This window comes from Protopterus annectens, chromosome 2.part2 (genome assembly GCF_019279795.1).
Source record: "Protopterus annectens isolate FY-2018-M chromosome 2.part2, PAN1.0, whole genome shotgun sequence".
NCBI classification, from domain to species: Eukaryota; Metazoa; Chordata; order Ceratodontiformes; family Protopteridae; genus Protopterus; species Protopterus annectens.
The window spans coordinates 457,278,783-457,298,357 of NC_056730.1; the positions used below are offsets into that span (position 1 = coordinate 457,278,783).

The 19,575-nt window shown below is 43.1% G+C and overlaps 1 protein-coding gene across 2 annotated transcripts in view; it reads left to right on the forward strand.

Moving 5' to 3' along the window:
- The window catches only part of GCNT4 (glucosaminyl (N-acetyl) transferase 4), a 430,511-nt gene that overhangs the window by 174,548 nt on the left and 236,388 nt on the right, over positions 1–19,575 (forward strand). The gene's annotated exons all lie outside the window — the stretch shown is intronic.

Here is a 19,575-nt window from a genome sequence, read left to right on the forward strand (position 1 = left end):
TATGGTACAGAAACATGGGCAGTAAAGGCAGAACAGTTGAAGAAGCTAGAGGTGATGGAAATGAAGTGCCTGAAAAAGGTGGTAGGTGGTAGGATGCACACTGTAGGACAGACGAAGAAATGAGGACATAAGTGCAGAAGCCAAAGTAGCTCCAATTGCAGAAAAGATCAAAGAGAACAGATTATGGTGGATTGGGCACATGTGTAGAAAAGAAGAAGACGATCTGGGACAGACAGGAAGAAGGTAAGAGGAAGCGAGGACATCCAGCAAAGAAGTGGCTGGATTGTGTGAAAGAAGATCTGCGACAATCAGGCATGAGTGTTGAAGATGACAGAAGTGTGGCACTGAATTAAGAGAGTTGGCGACAGTTAACACGATACCCCGACCCCATGTAGAACAAAATAGGAAAAAGAGGGCTGATGATGAAGTATTTTCCTTAAGCATATGTGTTGTGTCTTCAGAGAAGTTTAAGGACCACCCATATATGTTGGTCTGCCTTTCTAGCAGATGCATGTGACTTCAGTACTTGTTAAGGAATTGTTTTATGAAGAATTTCAAATCGTAAAGAACTGTGGTCTTTAAAAAAAGCTGTTTCCGAATTCTTCAGTGTTACAATTATGTCATGTTGAAAGTTTGTATTATTTGTATGTTATATAGCTGAGACTGAAACAGAAGTTTATTTATTTTATTTTGCATTTGTTAACTGGGTTGGTCCAGCTGGGCAAGAATTTACCCTTTTTCAGTGGTGACCCGAGGGGAAAAGCCCCAAACAGACATACAAGTAGAGACAAGTTTACAGTAATACAGAGCAAAACAATGTCATGAATACAATGGATAAAAAAAAATAATGTCCTCAATGGAATTAAACATAGCTATATACCAAAATATAATAATAAGGGTGTAAAAAGAAAAACGATAATAAATCAAGAAGAGTGCAGTAAGAGAATTAAGGTTATACTTGCCAGTAGTTCAGTTGCTTATTATATGATTACCACCCATCCCAGGCCTTCCTGTTCCTGTTCCATGTGTTCACTACTGTTTCTGTGAAAAAGTAGAATCTAATGCCTAGGTTGAACGTTGTGCCACTCCTCTGCTACTAGGCATGCCCTGTCCTCTCTCTGTCTTTCTGCTTGAGTCTCATGCCATCACCCCCACACATGTTATGCAGCAATGCTGTGTGTCCTCTTTCTTGCTTAGCCTCGGGGAAGAATAGATATGACCGGTGTAACGTTTCCTCTGACCCTTTATTTTCCTACCCCTTTGTTAGCCTGATATTTTCTCAGTGAGCTTGATATCCTTATCCCTGTATGGGTACCTGAATTGTGGCAGGGGGACTGACCACTGAGTTTTAGAGGGGTTGTCTAATCATTCTGTTTCTGGATTCTGTTTGTCTAATGATACTACACAGGATCTTGCAGACATCGGCTATAGCTTTCTCTCAGTCTGTATTTGGCAGTTTATTTTTGATGTCACTACTACACCAGGGCCTTTTTTCTAGTGTTTGCTTTTTAGAGTCACTCTTCCTAGTTGATATTTCCCTTAGGGAAGTACTTTATCCTTTCACCACATGAACTGTGGATCCCGCTTCTTTACCCACTCTAGTAGTCTTCTCAGTTCCCTTTGGAAAGTCCTGTCCACCATCCAGTGTATCTTACTGTCATCCCCAGATAGGTTGATCCTGTTCTCTGTGCCCTTCTTGATCTCTTATGCAAAGATGCTAAATAGTGACACTGTAGAACTCCAGTAACAAATTGTCTTCCCTTTGACAGGGTCCCTGTATCTACTTTTCTTGGCTTCATGCCACCTAGCTGTCCTTTAACTCACTCAGTCAACTTCTCTGCATTGCCAAGTCCCTTCAATATGCCTGTTAGCTTTGCTGCAGGAAATGAAACTTTACTGAAGTAGTCTGTTCAGATTGAGGCAAGCAGTTCAGCTTTGTTATGCTGTAGAAACAGGTAACTCTGGAGCACTTTTAAGACATGACTTGATAATGTTTGCTAATGGAAGGGGACGTTTTTGTATTGTGGGAATGGCATGCAGTCACAAATTCTATGAGGAGAAAAAAATGCTCAAATACTTGGATAAGCTGGGACTGCGAAACCATGAAGGTCACATACTGTGTCAATTCCCTGGGGATGGGCAATACACTTAAACATACAGCTTGAGTCTTAAGCCAATAAATTAACTGTGTATCATCGTGACTTTGAGGCTGGGATGTAGGTGGGAGTGGGGGAGATGCATGATCATGTTAGTCATTCTGTAAGTCATTCTTACACAGTGAGTAACATGTTAAAATATTTTATTTGCCATTCCAGACACGTACACACTACTGAAAATCAGGGGTAGAATATCCTCTGCTTCAGACAGCTGTACATAATAGCATGAAGTTAAGCAGATTACTTTTTGGGTAATGTATATTATTCTTGAAGACTGTCTTGTGTAATGGAGGGGTCTGATGTCCTCCAAAACATTGTAGCCTGTACATGTTGACCCTGCAACTTGTGTGTGTGTGTGTGTGTGTGTGTGTGTGTGTGTGTGTGTCTGTGTGTGTGTGTCTGTGGGGATATGTGTTAGGGGTGGGATAATATGTAATTAGAATAAAATATTAGTATTCAAACAACTTATTTCTAAAGTATTGAAGCCTTACTCCAGAGCTATGTGGTGCAAAGTCTCTCTGATACTTGAGAATTAATGTAATGAGGTGTGAGAAACAGTATTATGAAATGTAAATATGTATGTTCTTCTGTATCACTGTTTCAGTTTTCTTCACAATAGAGATCTCCTGCCAAATATAGCCCAACATCCAGCCAATATAACAAAGCCTTTAGATTCTGCATGCGTCATATGTTGCATGTATGCTCCCCACATACAAGATGTAGGGTTTAAAGGTGATGTATGGATACAATTACCTAGAACTTCTTTGCCGCCAATCTGAATGCCATTATCACTCATCAGTTTGAAAGCCCTTTTGCTGTGCTGAATACGTAGCTGTCAGATAAGTGCCCCATCGGGGTCTTTTTTATTTTTTCTTTTGTCTTGTTAATTTTTGGTTACCTACAGTTCATGTCATCCAAGAAGGGAAAATGCCAGTGTGGGAGGTAGCTTCCCCACAAAGATCATCAGGAACAGTGTTTTGTTTTTGTCTGGGTGCTTCCTACCACCGTACATGTCATAGTGTTTGTAAAGTGTTTGTGCCTAAGACTCTTAGAAGTCAGTTGTCTCCATGGCCATCTATCTCGCGAACCAGAGGCTTAAACTTTTAGCCCAAGGTAGCATGGAGGAATTACTGTTAAGCAAGAAGGCCAAGAAATCTCGGTCAGAATATTTGGCTGTCCAGACTCCACTGGATGTTTCTTTAGAAGCAGGTGATAGCTCTGTAGGTCATATGGTGTCTATGTTGGATTCCTTTAGCACGACCCCATTGGAGGCCAGCATGGATGCTTTCTTTCTCACTTCCTGTGAGGCTTTGTAATTGTCTGCTCTGGATGTCAAGGAGGAACCATGGCTGATCATATCGGAGGGCCCTAGAGTTATTCCACAGATTCTGGTGAGGGAAGAGGTTCCAGATAATACCGTTGAATCTTGTCAAGGGTTGGAACCTTCAGTGTTTGTTAGGGCTGATGTCCCTACCAAGAAAAAGCAGAAGACTAAGCATACTTCTGTACACAAAAAAACAAGTGAAAAGAGATGAAAGTGAACTGCCGTCACAAAAACCATACAATGTGTTCACTCTGCAGACCAAATAAGGGTATGAGACCCAAGCAATGCAATTCCGGATAGAAATAAAATAGTGGAAATAATCCAAGATAAATGTACTTCTGTACACCCTAAGGATCCTCAAAGAGAATGGTAGAAGTTTACTCAGGGTGTATTTAATGCCATAATGACCCTGAAGCCTCCCCAAGTGGTTTCTGTGCCTCCTCCCCCTTGGACTTCTACTCCTTCTAAATGGGCTAGGGAACCCGATTCCACAGATGAGGATTCAGAAACTGATGACGGGTCCCTGTCTTACTCTTTCCGGATGCCTTCACCTTTGGCTTATGGTTTTGATGAAGATGATTCTGTGAGTCCTGAGTCTCCATTTCAATAATTGTCTTTTGGGGAAATTGTAGCTAGAATGATCTAATTCTTTATGTAGGATTCTTCTCAAGTGTCTGATATCCAGAACAGGTATTATGAGATGCTTCAGGTGGACACTCCTAAACCTTCTGCTGTACCTTGTGTGTTGGCTGCTTTGTTAGATACATTTATAGCTGCTTCTAAGTCACCTGGTTCTCAGTGTCCTGTTCCAAAGAAACCCGACAGGTTCTATAAGGTTCCTGAGGATTGTCAAGTCTTAGGAGTCCTCCTTCTGACCCTGCTATGGAGTCAGTCTCATCTAACAAGTCTTCTAAACTTTTGTCCTCTTCCAAGCTTCTGTCTTTAGATATGGATAGTAGGGTAATGGAGAGAATTGGTAAAAAGGTTTATACTGCTTCTACTTTGGCCTTTTGGGCCATCAATTACCAGCCCCACATGACCAGATATGCTCTGTCCTTGATTGCCCTGGCTTATCAGGTTATTTCCAACCTCCCTAATTCTGAAGTAAAATCTTCAGCTCTGTCTGTTTTGGGTTCTACCTCTAAGGGGGCACATCACTCTGTCAAGTGTAGCTATGATGCTGCTAATGCATATTCCAGAGCTGCTGCTTTGGGGTCTGTCATGAGGTGTTATTCTTGGCTTTGCCTCCAGTCTTTACCTGAAGACATTAAGGCCAAGTTACAGTATGCTTCTTTCGATAATAATCTCTTTGGGACTGTGGCTGCTGATAAGCTTAAATTTCTTCAGGAGAAAGGTAAATCTTTGCAGGATCGTAAACCTATTTTATGTCTCTGTACGCCTAATTTCCAGAGGAACTGTCGTACTAAGTTTGTTTTTGTTCTCAAGCAGCCTCATCAAGCCAACAAAGGCAGGAAGGGTAGTAGACAAGCATCTCCTGCACAGTTTTCACATGCTGCTGTGGATCAGAAACCTCCTTTATCTCACAAGCCTGCTTCTGTTTGACATCTTGTCCCCCAACCCCTCATCCAGGTTCCCCTGACCCTTAGGCTTTCCCTCTGTCTTCCAAACTGCATGTCATCACCTCAGATTCTTGTGTTCTATCTATCCATCCATCAGGGCTACTTCATGGTATGGAAGTGTCTCCCCTCCTTTTTCAGTGATTCTTTAACCTCCTCTGGAACAGCTTCTTCATTTCTTAGAGGTCTGTGGGTCCCCTGGTGGATCAGGCAACTATTCAAACTATCCCTCCCTCACAAGTAGGAAAGAGATTTTACTCCAGGATGTTCCTGGTCTGTCAAAAAGATGGCACTTGGAGACCTACTCTGGATTGGTTCTTGCTTAACACCTTTCTCAAGGTTCCTTCTTTTCAAATGCTTACTCTTCAATCCCTTTTTCTTCTTGTACTACCCCAGGATTTTCTGGTGTCCTTGAATGGAAAGGATGGTTACCTGCATATTCCTATTCACCCTCTTTTCAGGAAGTTTTTACATTTGTCTGTCTCTTCCTTGTATTTTCAGTTCTCTGCTTTGCTCTTTGGCCTGTGTACTGCTCCAAGGGTATTAACAAAATGTGTGACTGCTGTGATTGCCTTTTGCAGGCTCAAAAGCATTCAGATTTTTCCTTATCCAGATGACCTGTTGCTTTAGGTACCTTCTCACAGTTGCATGTTACAGGATCTGGGGTTCACCATATCTCTCCTCAAAAGTCTGGGGTTCACTAGCAACTTTCAAAAGTCAATCCTGACTCCCTCTCAGGATCATGTGTTTCTGGGTTGCAGGATTCAGACAGTGCCAATGTTGGTCTCTCTTCCACCTCCAACAGTTCTGTCCTTGACAGCTTTAATTTAGTCTGTTCTTCCTCTGCCCACTGCTCCAGCTAGAGAGTTTCTTTGAGCACTGAGATTCAGGTCCTCTTCTATTCCAATACTCCCTGTTGCCAGACTGCTCATGCAGAAACTTCAGTGGTACCTCACGTCAGTTTGGCTTCAGCATTGCCACCCTCTGGATTTCTGTGTGCCTCTCTTTCCTTGTCTAAAGCAGGAATTTTGAGTGGTGGATTCAGCAACTTTCCCCTCAACCCAGGCCTGCCCTTTCAGCCTCCAGTTACTTTTTAATAACTATTCGATGACGCTTCACACATGGGGTAGGGGGCTTCCTGTGGTCATCTGAAAGTTCAAGGTCTTTGGCCCCCATCAGAAGTTAGGCCATATCAACATCAAAGAGATGAGAGTTCTTATTCTGGCCCTTCAGGCTTTTCACCCCTTGCTCTCTTCAGGCCCTTTGAAAGCTTACACGGACAACACCACAGTGATATGGTATGTCAACAAGCAGGGGAGCACAAAGTCTTACCATCGCTGCAGGTTAGCTCCTCACACCTGGGAGCTGGCTTTCAGTTATCGGCTAACTCTTCAGGCAGTGTATATTTCCTCAGAGCACAAACTTGTGGCAGATGCCTTCAGCAGGTTCGAAACACAGGCTCATGAATAGATGCTTCACAGAGACATGTTTCTGGACATAGTCCATCTGTGGGGTATTCCTCAGGTAGAACTTTTTGCTTCCCCTCTGAACAGACAGCTCCCTCTTTTCTGTTCCAGAGTGACATGCCATCTGGCATGGAGGACGGAAACCCTTTCCTTTCCTTGGAAGGGGATATTTTTGTATGACTTCCCTCCCCTTCCCCTACTTCCAAGAGTCCTGCAGAAGATTCTGCTGGACTCCCCAGAATTCTGGTTAGTGATTCCCTTTTGGCCAAGACAGCACTGGTTCCCCCTCTTAATGCATCTGGCCAGGGGCAGTCATCACAAGGTACCTCACTGGTTGGACCTCCTTACACAGGACAATGGGTCTCTCATCCAGCCTCACTTATCCACTATTCACCTGACACCGTAAGTGATAGGATTTTGATCCTTTTTAGACACCACTTTTCTGAAGATGTGCTAAAGGTTTTACAGGAGGGCAAGGAAACCTACAATCAGAAAGTCTCACATGTTTTTTATTTTATTTATTTATTGCATTTGTTTACCGGGAAAGTCCACTGGGCCTAAAAGAGCCCATTTTCGGTGGAGGCCCGGGGAGAAAAACTCAGAAAAGAACATAGATGCAGAAAAAAAGTTAAACATTAATTGGTACAGAAGTAGAAACAGTGTTACACACAATGGTTACATTAATATATACAGAATATATACATAAGTCAGGAATTTAGTTGGTTTGATTACAGTAACATATACAGAATATATACATAAAAGCAGGAATTTAGTTGGTTGCCAGATGAATTCAGAGTGGTAAAAATGGAGATAAATTAGTCAGCATTATTGTACTAGTATCAACAAGTGATGAAAGAAAAAAATAATAAATATGGAGAAAATATCATGTCACTAGTAGTAAAAAGCATAGGAATTTAGTTATAATATAAGGAGAAGGAAGAGGTTAGGTTATAGAGAGGGCACATAGCCAGGAAGATTTGAAATGATTTTTCAGTGTTTGTTTGAAGGTGGTGGTGCTGCCCGTGTTTCTTATAGAGGGAGGAAGCGAGTTCCATAGTTTGGCTATGGTGAAGGAGTAGAGCAGTTGACCAGCTGGTAAGGTGGGCTTTTCTACTTTTAGAAGTAGATGATTTTCAGATCTTAGTTGCCTGCTGGGTTGGTATTTGGCAAGTAGAGTTGAGAGAGCAGGATAGTCTGTGGGTCTGTAGATTATTTTGTGTGCTGTAGTTAGCTGGGTGAATGAGAGATGGTGGGGGAGTTGCAACCAGCCTAATTGTTTCAGTGAGTTACAGTGGTGGGATGAGAATTTGGCCTTGGTGGAAAATTTGGCTATTCTGTTGTAACACATATCAAGTTTGGATTTTGTAGAATTTTGGATATTGGTGAGGAGAGGGGCACCATAAAGGAGAAAGGGTAATAAAAAATGTAGTTGCAACGGTTTGTCTAGTAGAGAGGCTAAGAAAGTGTTGGTGCCTGTAGAGCATACCAGCTTTTGGTGTGTTTTTTTGATGTTACTGTTTATGTGTAGGTCAAAGTTTAGGTTTTCATCTATAATAATGCATAGTAATTTAGTTTGTGGGACAACTTCTGTAGTGGTATTGTCTTCGGCTTGTATACTGAAGAGTTTTTTATCTAGGGGTGTGTTTTTTTAGGGGTAAAAATTACTAGTTTATTTTTTTTTTAATGTAGGGCAAGATGATTGTTAAGCATCCAAGATTCAGTAGAGGTGAAGGCCTCTACTTCCTTCCAAATGGAAGAGGTTTTCTGTCTGGTGCCATGCTTATAACCAGGAACCTTTTTCAGTGTGGGTCCCTCTGATTCTGTCCTATGTGTGTGAGTTGCTCCAGTCTGGCTTGGCCTGTTCTGTAAAGGCCCATTTGTCAGGTATTTCTGACTGTGTGCCCTTAAATCTTCCTTTGCCTTCTTGCTTTGGGGTCAGACAGTTTCTTACAGGTGTCCTGCATCTTAGACCCCCAAGGAAACTTATTCCTCTTCTTTGGGACCTTAATTTTATTTTAAAGAAATTGACCCTGGCTCCTCTTGAGCCTGTAGGTTCAGATTCTCTGCAACATTGTACTTGGAAGACTTTATTACTTGCTGTTACAAGAGGATTACTGAGCTTCAGGCTCTTATGACCAGCCCTCCTTTTTTGTTTTTTTTTCACAGGGACAGGATGTCCCTTTGTACTAGTCCTTCTTTTATACCCAAGGTGGTGAATGAGTTGTCTTTGAATCAGACAGTTCAACTCCCTTCTTCTTTTCCTTCCCCTCAGTCTTCTAGAATGAGGGTCCTACATACCTTGGATTTGCACAGACAGTTCAGGTGTTATTTGGATAAAACTAAGGCCATCCATAAATCTGACCAAATTTTTGTTTCTTTTCATCCCAGGGCATTAGGTTTGGCTGTTTCTAAGAAAACCATCTCTTCCTGGATATGTAAGACTGTTTCCTTTTGTTATTCTTTCCTTGGAAAGTGTCTGTCTACTTCTGTTCCAGCTCACTCCACTAGAGCTATTGCTTCTTTTGGTGCTTTCTTCAAGGGGTTGGTCACTAATTCCATCATCAAAGCTGCTACTTGGTGTTCAGTGAATACCTTTACTAAGCATTGTAAACTGGATATGGTTTCTAGGGCTAGAGAAGGTCTTGCTAGGACCATCCTGCATGGGTTTGTTGAGAGCTGTTCCCAGGCCTCCACCCCACACTCCTTTTCTTGAGCTTTTGCACTCTTCCTAAGGTTAAGAATACTGAAACAGTGATACAGGACGTAGTACAGTTGTGTCAAATCTTACCATAACAGTAGATGTCCTTCTCTTCACTGTGCAATATTTGCTCCCTCCCTCCAACTAACACTTTTTTATTTTGGATTTTATTTTGTTTGTCCTCCAGGCCGAGGGTCTCCCTTTTCCATCTGCATTTTCTCCTTCTGGATGTGCATAGCCTTATGGAGGTTGCCCTCTTCTGGGGCAATTCAGTTCTGGGTAATTGTGTCGGTATGTCACCTTTATGCCCTATGTTCTGTACAGGAAGCATAAACGTGATTTATGTCGTATGCAAGCTTTAAAGGATTTGGTATACTGGCTGGACATTGGGCTATCCTTGGCAAGAGATCCCTACCGTGAAGAATACTGCAACAGTTAAGAGAAGGACATCTACTGTTATGATTTTACACAACTGTACTTTCTTTTCATGAATTACTCATTTACATGATGGTCTGCACATCATTAAAAAAGCTTTCCTTTATTTTGCCTCTTTGCTTTGAAAAGGCAGTATGACTTCACTAGAAGGATGGAGACTGTGACTGACACTACAGCTGGGGAAGAATAGGAAAAGGAAACAGGTGAGGTTTACACTGTAAGGAGCATTTCTGTAAAATGGCAATGGGAAAAGGTGAGAGGAGGGTTGTATTTTTATTCATGCAGTAATGAGGGACTGACAAGAATAGATAAGATGGGAGTGAAGTGTTTCACATTTCAGCAATAATTGGGGATTGGCAAAGAGGAATGAAATACAGGGTGTGTTTTTAAATATTATAGTTATGATCAGAGATTAAAGGATGTAATTGGAAAGGGGTCAACCTTATTTTTGGCATTGATTGAAGAATAATATGGGGTGAGGTGAGAAGGAACTGCAATTGTCAGTATTCTCTGACTGGAGAAAAACAGTATGGAAGTGAGAGCCATTTTGTAACTTTATGTGCTCTGTATTGAGCTTGGATCATGACTGAAAATGGTTTGCAAACCAGCCTGCTCTCCTGGTTAACAATGTGATAAATAAATACATAAATGCATATATACATGTAACATCACTGCTGCTGGAGACCTGATGGGAAATTGATTTATACGTATTGTTTACAGCAGTCTGGGAATAACGAGGGCTGGCTCAGTTGCTGCTTTTGTAACAATGCCTGGTAAGCTCTGAAATTATACTAGGAAGGATGTGTTAATAGCTGAGTATTTATAATGTAGATCAAAAAAGTCTACATCTTGAGTCTGTCCCCATGACATAGAGGGCTAAAGCCCTGAGTACCACCCAGATGACTCGAGTTTGACTATTGGCTCAGGTGGTAGAAGAGCCTGGCTGGAGAAGATTACACTTTGTGGATCCTCCTGCCATCTTTGCAAACTTTGTTCTTCATTTTACCTGCCAGAATTGAAGTTCCGCATTTCCTTCTATGTATCGGTTCCAGACAGAGGTTTCCCCATAGGTTACTGATGACCAATTGATGAGATACTAACTAATTGGACACAAGTGGTCATAATCACCTTTTTATTGTGGATCAGAAGGCTAAACTGTTAGGTGGAGTGGAATTGAATAAGCCTCCTGCACACTTTATTGGAGAGTTCATGTTTCCCCACTGCTGTTTGACGCTATTGATACTGAGAAACTCAGCAGTTTGTGGGGGCTTACCTCAATGGCGTTGTGGGGGGCTTGTCCCCTTGCAAAATTGCTTATTTCTGTCATTGTGAGGGGATTGAAAAATAAACATTTTCTCAGCCTGTTGTGACTGAACAATGTTTTTGTGAATGACTGTGAGTTAATCATTTACATAGTAAGCCATATAAAGTTACAATTATTTGCTCTTTAGTTTTTTTCAAGGGCAGTCAATTTCCAAGGACAGCTTAAGCAGTTTTAACATTGCTGCTTTAATTAAGCCAGAATTGACCTTCAGCACTAGAGCATCCTGTCCCCACATCAGGAAATGTTTACCTCTAAATCCCTGTATCCTGTATCTAATTTCCAGACTTTTCTCTGGTCAATAATATCCTTTTCCATTTTGAACTCTTTATATGGTAACATCTTTCTTTTGTTTCATAAACTGTGAAAACCCCAACATCATATCTCATTGCCTTCATTCTCCAGCACTCTTATGTGATTTGATCATCCTTCCCCTACAAACCTTAAGAAACTTTGTTCTCGTTTTGCCTTCATTTTCCACACCAACTTCTGCCTATATAGCTGTCTTTGCCAATTTTACTAATCTCACAAGCATTCCCATAGTGTGTATGGGGCCTGCCTGAACCTCCTCATCTCGTGCCCTCCTACTGTTGGAATTCTCACCATATGTCACAGTTTAATTTCTGAAGAACTGTGGATGCTGTCAATTTCCAACTTGGGCATCTCTCAGTAGCGGTGTACTATATGTGCAGCTTAAATCTCCTGATTTATCTGTATAATTTTCTGTCCGCGGTGGTGCAGTGGTAGCATTGTTGCCTCACAGCAAGATTCTCCCGTTCGATTCTTGGCTGGAGTGCGGGGATGCCTTCTGTGTGGAGTCTGCATGTCCTCCCCGCAGTTGGGTGGGTGTTCGAAAGACATGCGTAAATGGACGCGCCTTCGTTGAAGGTTGAACGTCGAGCTGGCACCTCGGCATTTGTGAAAATCTACTGCCAATCATTGGCAGACTGGAGTTCCGCTGTGGCGACCCCTAACCGGGAAAAGCCGAAAGACAAACAACAATAGTAAGAGCTGAATGACAACTGCAGAGTGTAAATATCAATGAATTAAGCAGGATTTCTCAGACCTTTGGCATGTATCTAGTTTGCCTTTTGCTAATATGCTAGTCATTCTCTTAAAGAAAAAGCATTAATGATGTAGGCAGAATAACTAAATGAGAATAAGGGGGAAGTTCTCAACTTTGACTTGATATCAGTTCATATAATCATACTTATCTGACTTTTCTTCAGTTCTGCTAAAGAGCTTTATATATGATTGTGCCTTTGATGTAAAATATTTATGACTATCATTTTTTAAAGAACTTAAAGATGCACTATTCTGTTATGTTACTAAGATGTACTCCTGTGAATGTGTGTTCATAGGTTCATAAGTTCATAGGTAGGTACTAGGCTATTGGACCAAGGCCTACGTAAGAAAGTTAATTTCCTGTGCCCCTGTCGAGCAGAGCCACAGAAGTGATCCACGGGGTGTATTTCCTATTTCCCATCCACTCATCAAGATTTTTCTTGAAGAGTGTTAATGAGGAACTTTGCTTGACATCGATGGGTAGCTTGTTCTAGAGTATGGGAAGTCTCTGAGACAGGAATCTATTCCTCCAGAAACTCCTGTTTATTGTGGTGACAAGGTGTAGGTCCCTAGAGTGTGTAGCTCGGAGGGATTGGGATTTCTTTAGGTGTAGCATGTCCAACAGCTCTGGGTTTGACATATCTTTATATGTTAGGCAGAGATCACCTCGGAGTAGGCGATACGCTACAGAGTAAAGCTGGAGTTTTTAGAGACGATCAGTGTAGCGCATCTGTTTGAGGCCAGTAATTCTCTTTGTGAGGTACTTCTGTGGCCTTTCCAGCTGCTGCAGATGTCTTGTGAGGTACATTCCAAAAGGGGAGTTGTACTCTATAATGGGTCTAATGAGTGTCGAGTAGAGGGGAGCAATGACCTCTTTTTTCCTGGATGAGAACCCTTTTCTGATGAGGTGTGCTATGTAGAAGGATTTCCTGACTACTGTGGCAATGTGATTATCAAAGGAGAGACTACTGTCCACCTGGGTCCCAAGGTCTCTTATTACACATTCGGTGTTAAGAAGACTGCCACCTATGTGGTAGTTCATGGGTACAGAGTTTTTACCAAAGGGGATAACAATGCACTTTTTGGCAGTGAGCTTGAGGCCATGGCTCTGACACCAGGCATCTGTCTCAGTGAGGCCCTTCTGTAGGATGTCCACATCATTTGGGGACTTGATTATAGCTCCTAGTTTGCAGTCATCTGCGAATTTCATTAGCCAGAGGCCTTCTGTGTTAGCTTGTACTTCAGAGAAGTAGATACCAAATAGTAGATGTCCCAGGACTAAACCCTGTTGTACTCCACTTGTCACTGGTTTGAAGTCAGATTTAGAGTCTGCAACTTTTATAGTGTGGGTTTTGTTAGTGAGCCAGTTAGCAACCCATCTTGTGACATAGGGATTTATATCTAGTTTAGTGAGTTTAGCTATAATTCCAGAATGGGGGATGGTGTTGAAAGCCTTGACGAGGTCCAGATAGGCTGTGTGAACCACCTTACCCTCGTCTACAGCTTTGGTGACTGCCTCAGAGAAGTTGACCAGGTTTAGGAGCCAAGATCTGCCTTTCACAAACCCGAACTGGGTGGGGTCCAGAGTTTGGAGGTTACCAATGTCTTTGTTTATGAATTCCATGATGGTACGTTCCATGGTCTTGCAGATGAGGCTCGTCAGGCTAACAGGGCGATAATTCCCAGGATCAGTGGTGGCTCCCCCTTTGTGGAGTGGGATAACTGTTGCTGTGCTCCATTCAATGGGCACGAAGCCTGACGTGAGGCTATGATTGAACATGGTGCTTAGATGGGGAGCCAGTTCATTCTGAAGTTCATGTAAAACGCAGCCTGAGATGTTGTCCAGTCCATGGATGCTGTGTTTTTGGCTTTAGAGAGTGCTGCTTTTACCTGTGAAGTTGTGATTACAGGGACTCTGCATTCTTCCTGTATAGATATGTGCCCTTTAGGGGGTGAGAGGGGTGAGAGGGAGGTAAAGTTAGCACTGAACCTATCTGCCAGGATGTTGGCAATATCAGTTGGTTCTGTAATTTTTGTGCCATTGTGCTGTAACGCAGAGCAGATCTGGGTGTTGCCATTGAGATTCTTGACATAGCTTTAGAATGTTTTGGGGTTGTCCTTAGAATCAGTGGCAATCTTGTTTTCATAGCTAGCTTTGGAGGATCTTATAAGGAATCTCAGCTTCTTGCTGAGGCTGACCAGGGAGCTCCTCCACTCATAGGATTTTACTCTCTTTTGCAACAATTTCTTCCTTCTGTAGCTACTGATTGGAGGAGAGTGAATTACCTGCCTAGAGTCACCTGTGTGGATTGACGCCACCAGCGTGAATCCCTCTTGCAGGAGTCTATGATGAAGATCTTGTGGGAGATGGGCAACTCCTGCATGGACCATTGAGCAAAGAGTAGGCAACTCCTGCATGGAGCATTGAGCAAACGGTAGCCACTGCAAGACTCTCATATGTAGATGTGCCAGAGGTACTAGTGTTATAGCAGCCACCATAGTGCCTAAGAGTTTTAGAACAAACTTTGCCTGTACTTTTTTCTTCAACAGCAAGATGGACACTTGATGGCGCAGTGTCTGTACCCTGTCATGAGGCAATTTTGCTACCATGTTTTTTTGTGTTTTAATCTGCTCTTATGTATGTAATATGCTGTGATGGCAACAAGGATGATTTTTCGAAATGTATTGTAATGCCCAGTTCCAAGCATAGATGGATGGTGGTGTCTCTTTGCTTTGGTTAGTAGATGCTCGGTGATGGCAGTCAGGAGCCAGTCATCTAAGTATGGAAACACCTGGAATCCTAGATGCCTCAGGTAAGCCGTGACTACTGCCAGGCATTTAGTAAACATTCTGGGGGCTGTAGTGAGATCAAAGGGCAGAGCTCTGAATTGGTAATGGCCATCTCCCAGCCAGAAGAGCAGATATCTCCTGGATCGCCTGTCCATTTTTATATGGAATTATGCATCCTGAAGATTAATTGAGCACATCCAATTGTCTTGTCCCAGAAAGGGGAGTATAGACTGCAGTGTCACCATCCAGAATTTTGCTTTTTTTACGGACCTGTTCAGCCTGAGATCCAAGATGGGTCTCCTGTCCCCTGTTTTCTTTGGAACTAAAAAAGAACCTTGAGTAAGTTCCGGATCCAATTTGGTCTGCAGGGACGTCTTGGATGACGCTTTTTCTTAGCAACCTTTGTATGTCTAGGGTTGCTTGATCCCTTTGACAGGGTGGAATGTCTGGGACTGATCTTTGTGTTTGTGGCGGTGGGGTGGAGAAGGGTATGTTGTATCCCCTGGAAATTATCGACTGTACCCATTTGTCTTGAGTGATGTTCAGCCAGGCTTTTGGGTACAGTGACAGCCTGCCCCCGACTGCCTCCAGAGGTGGGCAGGTGGGCCTCCTTTCAGGAGCGCTGGAAGGGTCTGCCAGAGAATGCATCTCTGTCTCCCTGATTTTCTGGACCCCCTCTGCCGCGAAGTCGGCATCTTCCCTTGTTATTTCCCCCTTTGCCCCAGGGGGAAATGTTACCACGTGCATCCGGCAAAGATCTTTGGGATTTATGGAACCACATCTTCCTGCCCTTCTGGCCTTTGGGATAAGGCCTGGTAGGGACGGAAAAATGTACTCCCACAGCAGACAGAGTTTTACCTTCTTGATCGCCCCTGATCAGAGTCTTTCACTTTTGGCCCGAACAAGGACGAGCCGTAAAAAGGGGCGTTTATGATGGAAGACTTGAAGGGTTCAGCAAACTCGCAAAGGCACATCCAGGAATGTCTCCTCAAAGCTACTCCTGTGCCTGCTGCCCTACTCGCTCAGTTGGCTGCGTACGAGATGAGCCTCATGGAGGAGTTGACTACAGAGGTAGCGAGCTGAGAGGTCACCTTATCTGACATCCCCGCAGCTGTAGAAAGTTGGAAAGCATTTCCTAGCTCTTTCAGGAGATCCCGTTCCCTTTGGAGTCTGGTAAAGTGGGTTAAATAGTTCAGTGACCCGAGTGTAAAGGCCGCTGATGAGAACATACACTTCCCATATCTGTCCATCATTCCAGATTCCTTATTCGGTGGATGGACAGATGAAATCTCCGCTAACTTCTTTTTGGTGGCCACCGCCACCATCATACCATCTACTGGGACGCCTTTGGTTAAGAACTCCTTATCTGAAGGGGCAGTTATGAATTTGTTGGACCTCCTCGGAACAGGTTCCACAGATTCTGGAGAGCCCCACGCCTTTCGACTGACTACACCAAGGAGCTGATTGAAAGGTGGAGACACCCAAAAGGTGGAGGGTCGAGATCCAAATGTCTCCAGGTATATGGACTCATCCTCAGAAGGGGTAAGGGTCTTCCAGCCACCTCTCTGTTTCAGGATCTCTAGGATGTCTGAGAAGGAGCCATCTTTAGAGGGTGACCATGGGGACCCTTCTGAACCCTCTAAGTCCGTATCAGAAGTGACAGACTCCTCAGGGGAGTCTAGATGTTTCCTCTTACAAGTCCTCTTCCAAGGGACCTCTCCGGAGGGCTCCTCTGGGGAGGTTTTAGAAGAGAGTAACTCACCCAATGGGGCACTGGTTCTCTACAACTGGGGGGGGGGATAGTACAGAGGCAAACACCGACACTTTTGGGGGAAGAGTGCCTGGTACAGAGGCAAACACCGACACTTTTGGGGGAAGAGTGCCTGGATCAGAGGGTGGAGCAGCCAGGGGTGAAAGCAAACTCCTCATCACCTCGAAGGCACCACAACCCAGGCCCGAGGGAGCCTCAGACTCCGAAGAACCAGGAGACTTCTCCCATACCAAGGAGGTGATCTCCGTGGCCGATGTAGATACTGAGCTCACCTGTACCGAAGCCCTGAGTGCTTGAGTTGGATCCGACAAGGGTTCATCCCGGCTCTCCTCTCTGGACCCAACGGGGGAGTGTCAGCTTTCAGACCCCTCAACAGAAGATGGCACTGAAGAGGTTGGAGCAGAAGTTGGGGCCGAAAACCTAGGGGTGAGTTGTGGACCCGAGGGTTCCACCACAAAGACATCCAAGCACTCTGACCCGAGTGGTTTCGGAGCCAGAGGAGGAATAGCAGAAGGGGCAGGAGCAGAAGTCGGTTCCAAATCCTTTTGGGCTTGACTTGAAAGGACCTTGGCTAGAGTCAAAGCAACCTCTTGACCACCCACTCCATGTCGTCATCCGATAGACTCCTGGATGAGCGAGAGGACGGGGCAGATGATTTTATGCTACCAGCCACAAACTGTAAGATGGGTGACTGGGGAACTGAGGATACCAGCTCCAAGGTTGGGGACCGGCTCCGTACATGAATCCCAGTTGGTTCCAACAATACTGGTGGAACTGAAGGAGCCATTTTGTTGGGCCCAAGAGCCTTCAGGTCCGAAGTCTAATCCTTTGAGGGTTTCTTAGCTGGCTGAGAGGCAGGAGCAGAGGAAGAAGCCCTTTTTGTAGATCTGTCCAATTTTGGTGATTGGGGTGATTTTGAAGGGGTCTGGTTCCCTTCGAGAGCCGCAGCAAACCGAAACAGTCCTTTAACCATCAGTTTGTTTCTACATTCCTGTAGAACCCTGGAACTGAAACCATGACATATTGAACATGAGTCTTGGAGGTGCACCGCACCTAAACAATAGACACAACTAGTGTGTCCATCAATTAAGGACATTTTCTGACTGCAGGAGTCACATTTTTTGAAGCCAGACTGCTTCACTTCTCTGCCTTCCTTGGACATAGTAGCAACCAAATAACAACCACAACAAAATTGCCCATGAACTATGCAAAAGACAAAGACAGTAATGCTAGCAAAATCAAGCTAACACCACACTAAACAAAAAGGTAATAATTTAGCTTCTACTCAACTTTTTTTTTTTTTTTTTTAACATTCAAGCAGGGAGAAAGGGGGCTAGAGGAGAGGTCTCCAACTAAAACAACGATTCCCTCTAGCTAGAGGGGACATCTCTATCTCAAACGATGAAACCTCTTGGAAAATTGGTAAAGTAAGGAAAAAGTTGTCCTCTAACTTAAACGGACTGAAGAGAAAGAAAGATGAACCCTGTAACTCAAACAGGTACGTTAAGATTTAAGTTTTAGAGTTTGAAAGGACGGGACAGGGAGATGTAGGCCTAGCGAAAGTAACGGCCAGCCACAACAAGCACACAAGCAATCAAAAAACTTAGGGATTCACTACCGTGAAACCTAACACACAGTCAACTAGTAAAACAGAACAATATATACACAAAATATTTTGAAACAGACTAATAATAAACCAACAATATCCAAAAAAGAAGTTCACTTAGCCTGAGCCTAGTGAGAAGCACCCGATCTAGTTTAGTGGCAAACGAGATCTGGGTTATCCTCCCTAGGCATCATGGGATTAGGGTATAGCCTCGAGCCAGTGGAAGCTCTCGAGCTCTAGTAATAGGCAGAGTCCAACCAGCAAGAATGAAGGTGAGATAGGACAACATAACATTATTTCAGTATATTTACTGTCACTTTTGGAACAAGAAGTAGATAGTTTTGCTCATGTGTGCCCGGTATGCCATTTCTGTGTATTTCCCTACATTTTTACAGCCCCTTTCATCTGTCCACAGTCCTGTACATGAAATTTTTCCACGTACTCTACAGACACTGACACTGGGTCTGCAGAGCTGCCTGCTTGCTGGATCGCTCTACCTGCCTTATTTGCATGAGATTCACCTGCTTATGAGGTTATTTGCATGCCATGCAAGTTTCCTTGTTGGCGCACTCGTGCGCCCAACTCATCACCGCTTAATGAATCTAAAATTGTTCACTTCCATGCTAGCAGTGTGGCACGATGTCTACACAGAAAAAAAATGTGTCAGCCTTATTAAATTCCCCCCTACATGTAAGCAAAACAGTGTTTATGTAAAACTAAATATAGTGATGTTTTCAGTGGAATGATTGCAGAAGGAATGTGGCAAGTTTTAAAGGGAAACTGACAAAAAATGAATATCAAAATCTAGGCACATAAGGTTAGAGGATATATTTCATAAGAACTAGACACTTAAGATGACAAAAAAGTACAAGAAATGTGAGAGACGATCATGAAAAAATTAAAGAAAGTTTATATAAAGATATTCAGCATAATAGGTAACAATTTTATAGATAGACAAGATAAAGTATGAGTAAAAACAAATTGATAAAATGTGTAGATTCTAAAATTTATTCTGAAACACAGCAGATTATAGATATATCTGGAAAATATTTTTTTCTCTACAAAGGTGGTCATAGATTATTTTAGTAACATTCAGGTAACTTGAGATACTGAAGTTAAACTGCATTATATTGAAAAAGAACTATGCAATCGAGATCCCAAAAAAGCTCAGGGAGGAGAAAGAATCAGTAATAATGACTTGAGAACACAGGAGCAGGAAATTGCAAATCCATTACATCTGCTTTTTACTATGCCATTTAAGTATGTTGTGCAGACCCATATGTTAACCTTCTGTGTTATTTTTCCACAACAAGAAAGTAATTTTGGATAAATTGTCAGAATTGGAAAGACAAGGACTTGGAACCAT